At 40.4% G+C, this 8,789-nt stretch overlaps 1 pseudogene; it reads left to right on the top strand.

Moving 5' to 3' along the window:
• The first annotated feature begins 825 nt into the window (after positions 1–825).
• On the top strand, positions 826–7,556 carry LOC134737184 (uncharacterized; annotated as a pseudogene).
• Positions 7,557–8,789: the final 1,233 nt, after the last annotated feature.

Below are 8,789 nucleotides of genomic sequence, written 5' to 3' on the forward strand. Positions count from 1 at the left end.
AACTCCTAGAAATATAGGAACTGATCAAATGTTTCTTAAGTTAACACGATTTGGATAAAACTTAGTTAAATAAGATTAATATAATATTTTGGTGTAATAAAACAACTATGTCTTCAAAGTTATCACTATTGAATATAAAACAAACATAAATTCCTATTCTGCTTGAGTTCTAGTCAAATAAGCTAATATTATACTTACTAGAAACATAAAATCTTAAAGCTTATAGATTTGATTCTAATTAAGTTGTCATTCTTATGAAAAATAGACTAAGACAAAAAGGTAGGTGAAAACTCACTGAAGATGTAGGGAAAATGGTGTTGACCTAAGTCACTTTGAAAATGAATAGAATCTGTAGGCTGAAGGCAAATGAACTATACTTCATCATTGGATTCCATTTTATAAAGTTCTTTCCAACAGAAGCAATTGTTAACCATTGTAAAACCACAGTATCTGTATCTGGAATAAAACAATGACTTACATAAGCTGCAGATGGTAGGAATCAGGCCTCTAACTGGTGAAGTGGGAGGTTACAAATTAGCAAGGCGAGAAGGCTAGAATGGTTCATGTGATAGTAGATCAGAGGTGGAGGCATCAACGTTGTAGGAAAAGAAAGAGAGATCAGACTTTACTGTGTCTATGTAGAAAGGGAAGACAGAAGAAATTCCATTTTGACCTGTACCTTGAACAATTGCTTTGCTGAGATGCTGTTAATTTGTCACTTTGCCCCAGCCACTTAGCCCCAACTTTGAGCTCACAAAAACATGTGTTGTATGGAATCACGGTTTAAGGGATCTAGGGCTGTGCAGGATGTGCCTTGCTAACAAAATGTTTACAAGCAGTATACTTGGTAAAAGTCATTGCCATTCTCTAGTCTTAATAAACCAGGGGCATAATGCACTGCGAAAAGCCACAAGGACCTCTGCCCTGGAAAGCTGGATATTGTCCAAGGTTTCTCCCCATGTGATAGTCTGAAATATGGCCTCATGGGATGAGAAAGACCTGACCATCCCCCAGCCCGACACCCATAAAGGGTCTGTGCAGAGGTGGATTAGTAAAAGAGGAAAGCCTCTTGCAGTTGAGATGGAGGAAGGCCACTGTCTCCTGCCTGTCCCTGGGAACTGAATGTCTCAGTATAAAACCCGATTGTACATTTGTTCAATTCTGAGATAGGAGGAAAACCTCCCTATGGCGGGAGGCAAGACATGTTGGCAGCAATGCTGCCTTGTTATTCTTTACTCCACTGAGATGTTTGGGTGGAGAGAAACACAAATCTGGCCTACGTGCACATCCAGGCATAGTACTTCCCCTTGAACTTAATTATGACATAGATTCTTTTGCTCACATGTTTTTTTGCTGACCTCCTTATTATCACCCTGCTCTCCTACCGCATTCCTCTCGCTAAGATAATGAAAATAATAAAAACTGAGGGAACTCAGAGACTGGTGCAGGTGCAGGTCCTTGGCATGCTGAGCACCGGTCCCCTGGGCCCACTTTTCTTTCTCCATACTTTGTATCTTATTTTTTTCTCAGTCTCTCATCCCACCTGATGAGATATACCCACAGGTGTGGAGGAGCAGGCCACCACTTCATCTGCCACCCAATGTGGGTGCCTTTGTCTAGGGTGAAGGTATGCTAAGAATGTGAGCATTGAGGACAGTGGATGAGAGATTCCTGAGTGCATCCACCGTCAGCCTTGCGGTAAACTTGTGCGCTCAGAGGAACCCAGGGTAACAATGGGGCAAACTGAAAGTAAATATGTCTCTTATCTCAGCTTCATTAAAATTCTCTTAAGAAAAGGGGGAATTAAAGCTTCTACAGAAAATCTAATTACACTATTCCAAACAATAGAACGATTCTGCCCATGGTTTCCAGAACAAGGAACTTTAGATGTAAAAGATTGGGAAAAAATTGGCAAAGAATTAAAACAAGCAAATAGGGAAGGTAAAATCATCCCACTTACAATATGGAATGATTGGGCCATTGTTAAAGCAACTTTAGAACCGTTTCAAATAGAAGAAGATAGCGTTTCAGTCTTTGATGCCCCTGAAAGCTGTGTAATAGATTGTGAAGAAGAGGCGGGGAAAAATCCAGGAAAGGAATGGAAAGTTCACATTGTAAATAGGTAGCAGAGCCGGTAATGGCTCGGTCAATGCAAAATGTTGACTACAATCAATTACAGGAGGTAATATATCCTGAAACATTAAAATTAAAAGGAAAAAGTCCAGAACCATTGGGGCCATTGGGGCTAAAACCACGATGGCCACCTCCTCCTCAGCCGAGTGAGTGCTGGGGGAGGTAGCGTGAAACTAGGCTCGCTGCGACTTGGCTCCAGGCACACATTATTGTCCAACCTACAGTTCACTACGGTGAAGGAGGAATTCAGACTTGCCCTGCAGCTTCCTGTATAGGTCAAACAGTGGCCGCTCCCTAAGGAAAAGTTCGGGGTGCTACACAAAATAGTTAAAAAGCTATTTTAAAAAGGACATGTTTCACCCACTTTCTGTCTTTAGAATTCTTCTGTGTTTGTAATTCAGAAAATATCAGGCAGATGGCGCATGCTAACTGACCTAAGAGCGGTTAATGCGGTAATTCAACCTATGGGGTCTCTCCAACTCGGGTTGCCTTCTCAAGCCATGATCCCCTTTAATTACAGTTAATCTGAAGGATTGCTTTTTTACCATTCCTCTGGCAAAACAGGATTTTGAAAAATTTGCTTTTACTATACCAGCCATAAATAATAAAGAACAAGCCACCAGATTTCAGTGGGAACTGTTACCTCAGGGAATGCTTAATTGTCCAACTATTTGTCAGACTTTTGTAGCTCAAGTTCTTCAACCAGTTAGAGACAAGTTTTCAGACTGTTATTCATTATGTGGATGATATTTTGTGTGCTGCAGAAAAAATAGACTAATTGACTGTTACAAATTTCTGCAGACAGAGGTTTCAAACGCAGGCCTAACAATAGCATCTGATGAGATTCAGACCTCTACTCCTTTTCGTTATTTGGGAATGCAGGTAGAGGAAAGAAAAATTAAACCACAAAAAATAGAAATAAGAAAAGACACATTAAGAATATTAAATGACTTTCAAAAATTGCTAGGAGATATTAATTGGATTCAGCCAACTCTAGGCATCCCTACTTATGCCATGTCAAATTTGTTCTCTATCTTGAGAGGGGACCCAGACTTTAATAGTAAAAGAACATTAACTCCAGAGGCAGCTAAAGAAATTGAATTAGTTGAAGAAAAATTCAGTCAGCACAAGTCAATAGAATAGATCCTTTAGCCCCACTCCAACTTTTAATTTTTGCTACTACACATTCTCCAACAGGCATCATTGTTCAAAATACAGATCTTGTGGAGTGGTCATTCCTTCCTCACAGTACAGTTAAGACTTTTACATTGTACTTAGATCAAATGGCTACATTAATTGGTCAGGGAAGACTACAAATAGTAAAATTGTGTGGAAGTGACAGAGATAAAATCACTGTTCCTTTAAACAACGAACAGGTTAGATAAGCCTTTATTAATTCTGGTGCATGGCAGATTGATCTTGCTGATTTTGTGGGAATTATTGATAATCATTACCCAAGAACAAAAATCTTCCAGTTTTTAAAATTGACTATTTGGATTTTACCTAAAATTACCAGACATAAACCTCTAGAAAATGCTCTGATCATGTTTACTGATGGTTCCAGCAACGGAAAAGTGGCTTACACCAGGGCAAAAGAATGAGTCATTGAAACTCAATATCACTCTGCTCAAAGAGCAGAATTGGTTGCTGTCATTTCAGTGTTACAAGATTTTAATCAGCCTATTAGCATTGTTTCAGATTCTGCATATGTAGTACAGGCTACAAAGGATGTTCAGTCAGCCCTAATCAAATATAGTATGGATGATCAGTTGAATCAGCTGTTTAATTTGTTACAACAAACTGTAAGAAAAAGAAATTTCCCATTTTATATTACTCATGTTTGAGCACATACTAATTTACCAGGGCCTTTTAACGAACGCAAATGAACAAGCTGACTTGCTAGTATCATCTGCCTTCATGGAAGCACAAGAACTTCATGCCCTGACTCATGTAAATGCAACAGAATTAAAAAATAATTTTGATATCACATGGAAACAGGCAAAAAATATTGTACAACATTGTACTGAGTGTCAAGTCCTACACCTGCCCACTCAGGAGGCAGGAGTTAATCCCAGAGGTTTATGTCCTAATGCATTAGGGCAAATGGATGTCACACATGTACCTTCATTTGGAAAATTGTCATTTGTCCATGTGACAGTTGATATTTATTCACATTTCATATGGGCAACGTGCTAGACAGGAGAAAGTAGTTCCCATGTTAAAAGACATTTATTATCTTGTTTTGCTGTCACGGGAGTTCCAGAAAAAAGTAAAACAGATAATGGGCCAGAATACTCCAGCAAAGCATTTCAAAAATTCTTAAATCAGTGGAAAATTACACATACAACAGGAATCCCTTATAATTCCCAAGGACAGGCCATAATTGAAAGAAATAATAGAACACTCAAAGCTCAATGGGTTAAACAAAAAAAGGAAAAACAGAGTAAGGAGTATAACACTCCCCAGATACAACTTAATCTAGCACTCTATACTTTAAATTTTTTAAACATATATAGAAATCAGACCACTACTTCCACAGAACAACATTTTACTGGTAAAAAGAACAGCTCACATGAGGAAAAACTGATTTGGTGAAAAGATCAAAAATAATACATGGGAAATAGGTAAGGTGATAACATGGGGGAGAGGTTTTGCTTGTGTTTCACCAGGAGAAAATCAGCTTCCTGTTTGGATACCCGCTAGACATTTGAAGTTCTACAATGCACCCATCAGAGATGCAAGGAAAAGTGCCTCCGTGGAGACGGAAAACCCTCACTCGAGCATCATCGACTCACCAGGTGAACAAAATGGTGATATCAGAAGAACAGGTGAAGTTGCCATCCACAAAGAAAGCAGAGCTGCTGTCCTGGGCCCAGCTAAAGAAGCTGACACAGTTGGCTGAAAAAAGCCTGAAGAACACAAGGGTAACACAAACTCCAGAGAATATGCTGCTTGCAGCTTTAATGATTGTATAAATGGTGGTAAGTCTCCCTATGTCTGCAGGAGCAGCTGCAGCTAATTATACCTACTGGGCCTATGTGCCTTTCCCACCCTCAATTCAGGCAGTCACTTGGATGGGTAATTCTATTGAAGTATATGTTAATAATAGTGCATGGGTACCAGGCACCACAGATGATTGGTGGCCTTGCCCAACCTGAAGAAGAAGGAATGATGATAAACATTTCCATTGGGTATCGTTATCTTCCTATTTGCCTGGGGAAAGCACCAGGATGCTTAATGCCTGCAGCCCAAAATTGGTTGGTAGAAGTACCTACTGTCAGTGCCATCAGTAGATTTACTTATCACATGGTAAGTGGAATGTCACTCAGGCCACAGATAAATAATTTACAGGACCCTTCTTATCAAAGATCATTACAATGTAGGCCTAAGGGGAAGCCTGGCCCCAAGGAAATCCCCAAAGAATCAAAAAGCCCAGAAGTCTTAGTTTGGGAAGAATGTGTGGCTGATACTGCAGTGGTACTACAAAACAATGAATTCGGAACTATTATAGACTGGGCCCCTCGAGGCCAATTATATCATAATTGTATGGGCCAGACTCAATCGTGTTCACAGGTCCCATCCATCTGGCCCATTAATCTGGCCTATGACAGTGATTTAACTGAAAGCCTGGACCAGGTTCATAGAAGGTTAGAATCACCCTATCCATGGAAATGTGGTGTGTAAAACCCCCTTATATGCTATTTGTAGGAAACATAGATCTTAAACCAGATTCCCAAACTATAACCTGTGAAAACTGTAGATTGTTTACTTGCATTGATTCAACTTTGGATTGGCAGCACCATATTCTGCTAGTGAGGGCAAGAGAGGGCATGGGGATCCCTGTGTCCATGTACCGACTGTGGGAGGCTTCCTCATCCATCTATATTTTAACAGAGGTATTAAAAGGAGTTCTAACTAGATCCAAAAGATTCATTTTTACTTTGATTGCAGTGATTATGGGTCTTATTGCAGTCACAGCAACTGCTGTGGCTGCTGGAATTGCTTTACACTCCTCTGTTCAAACTGCAGAATATGTAAATAATTGGCAAAAGAATTCCTCAAAATTGTGGAATTCTCAGACCCAAATAGATAAAAAATTGGCAAACGAAATTAATCATCTTAGACAAACTGTAATTTGGATGGGAGATAGGCTCATGAGCTTGGAATATCTTTTTCAGTTACAGTGTGACTGGAATATACCAGATTTTTGTATGACATCTCGAGCTTATAATGAATCTGAACATCATTGGGACATGGTTAGATGCCATTTACAAGGAAGAGAAGATAATCTGACTTTAGATATTTCAAAATTAAAAGAACAAATTTTTGAGGCATCAAAAGCCCAGCTAAATCTGGTGCCAGAAACTGAGGCAATGGTAAAAGCTGTTGATAGCCTCACAAATCTTAACCCTGCCACTTGGGTTAAAGCCATTGGAAGTTCCACTATTGCAAATTTTATATTAATCCTTGTATGTCTGTCCTCTCTATTGCTAGTCTACAGGTGCACCCAGCAGCTCCGGAGAGACAGTGACCAGCGAGAACGGGCCATGATGACCATGGCGGTTTTGTCAAAAAGGAAAGGGGGATATGTAGGGAAAGGAAAGAGAGATCAGACTTTACTGTGTCTATGTGGAAAGGGAAGACAGAAGAAATTCCCTTTTGACCTGTACCTTGAACAATTGCTTTGCTGAGATGCTGTTAATTTGTCACTTTGCCCCAGCCACTTAGCCCCAACTTTGAGCTCACAAAAACATGTGTTGTATGGAATCAAGGTTTAAGGGATCTAGGGCTGTGCAGGATGTGCCTTGCTAACAAAATGTTTACAAACAGTATGCTTGGTAAAAGTCATTGCCATTCTCTAGTCTTAATAAACCAGGGGCACAATGCACTGTGATTAGCCACAGGGACCTCTGCCCTGGAAAGCTGGATATTGTCCAAGGTTTCTCCCCATGTGATAGTCTGAAATATGGCCTCATGGGATGAGAAAGACCTGACCATCCCCCAGCCCGACACCCATAAATGGTCTGTGCTGAGGTGGATTAGTAAAAGAGGAAAGCCTCTTGCAGTTGAGATGGAGGAAGGCCACTCTTTCCTGCCTGCCCCAGAAACTTAATATCTCGTTATAAAACCCGATTGTACATTGTTCAATTCTGAGATAGAAGGAAAATGGCCCTATGGCGGGAGGCGAGACATGTTGGCAGCAAAGCTGCCTTGTTATTCTTTACTCCACTGAGATGTTTGATTGGAGAGAAACAAATCTGGCCTATGTGCACATTCAGGCGTAGTACTTCCCCTTGAACTTAATTATGACATAGATTCTTTTGCTCACATGTTTTTTTGCTGACCTTCTTCTTATTATCACCCTGCTCTCCTACCGCATTCCTCTTGCCAAGATAATGAAAATAATAATCAATAAAAATTGAGGGAACCCAGAGACTGGTGCCAGTGCAGGTCCTTGTTATGCTGAGTGCCGGTCCCCTGGGCCCACTTTTCTTTCTCTATTCTTTGTCTCTGTGTCTTATTTCTTTTCTCAGTCTCTCATCCCACCTGATGAGATATACCCACAAGTGCAGAGGGGCAGGCCACCCCTTCAAACGTAAACTTATGTTTAGTTTAATATACATACATACAGTTCTACACAGAAAACTTTATAATTAGGTGTGTGTAGGTAGGTTAGATACACACATATATTCCTAGCATTGCTAATGAAGGACAAGATACAATGTGCTCATTCAGCAGCCAGATGTAAGTTTTCCTACCATTCTGAAAGGAATCAGGCTCTTTGAAGAAATGTCTGATACTAGAACTGGGACAGTAAATAAAGGAGCCAGGATAGTCTTGAAGTATCAGAAAGTAATTAAGTACTAAAAAAAATTAAAATATATCAAAGAAAAATAAGAGCCAATAATAAAAGCTACCAATGGCCAACACAGGAATGAATTGTTAAACACAATGCTGCAGTATTGAATAATAACTAAAGCTTAAAGTAATTATCTAGGTGTCTGTATTTGTATACATAGGTGAATAAGCAAATGGAGTTGCATAGAAATCTCCTTTGCAAAAGAATTCCAAATAATTGATGTAGACACTCAGCCATCAAGAAGGTGGAGCCAACTCCTCACTCCGGAAGTGTGGGCTCTGCATAGTGACTTGCTCCAAAAGAACACATGCAGTATTGACAAGGAGGAAAAATAACTTCACAGGGGAGAAACTTGACAAACAGTAGCTCTGCCAAACGATCCAAGTGAACATCAAAGATGACAGTTCACCTTGAGAACATGAAGTGACAAAGGGGGACATTCTACAAAATTCCTGACCAGTCCTCCTCAGTACTGTCAAGGTCATCAAGAGATGGAAAGCCTGACACACTGTCACAGCCAGGAAGAGCCTACGTGATGACTACATGTCATGCGGGGTCCTGGATGGGATCCTGGGTCAGAGTAAGACAGAACTAAGGGAGTCCAAATGAAATATGAACTTTAGTTAATAATAGCCTATCAGCCGGGCACGGTGGCTCAAGCCTGTAATCCCAGCACTTTGGGAGGCCGAGGCGGGTGGATCACGAGGTCAGGAAATCGAGACCATCCTGGCTAACACAGTGAAACCCCGTCTCTACTAAAAATACAAAAAATTAGCCGGGCGAGGTAGCGGGCACC

This window comes from Symphalangus syndactylus, chromosome 7 (assembly GCF_028878055.3).
Source record: "Symphalangus syndactylus isolate Jambi chromosome 7, NHGRI_mSymSyn1-v2.1_pri, whole genome shotgun sequence".
In the NCBI taxonomy this organism is placed as follows: domain Eukaryota; kingdom Metazoa; phylum Chordata; class Mammalia; order Primates; family Hylobatidae; genus Symphalangus; species Symphalangus syndactylus.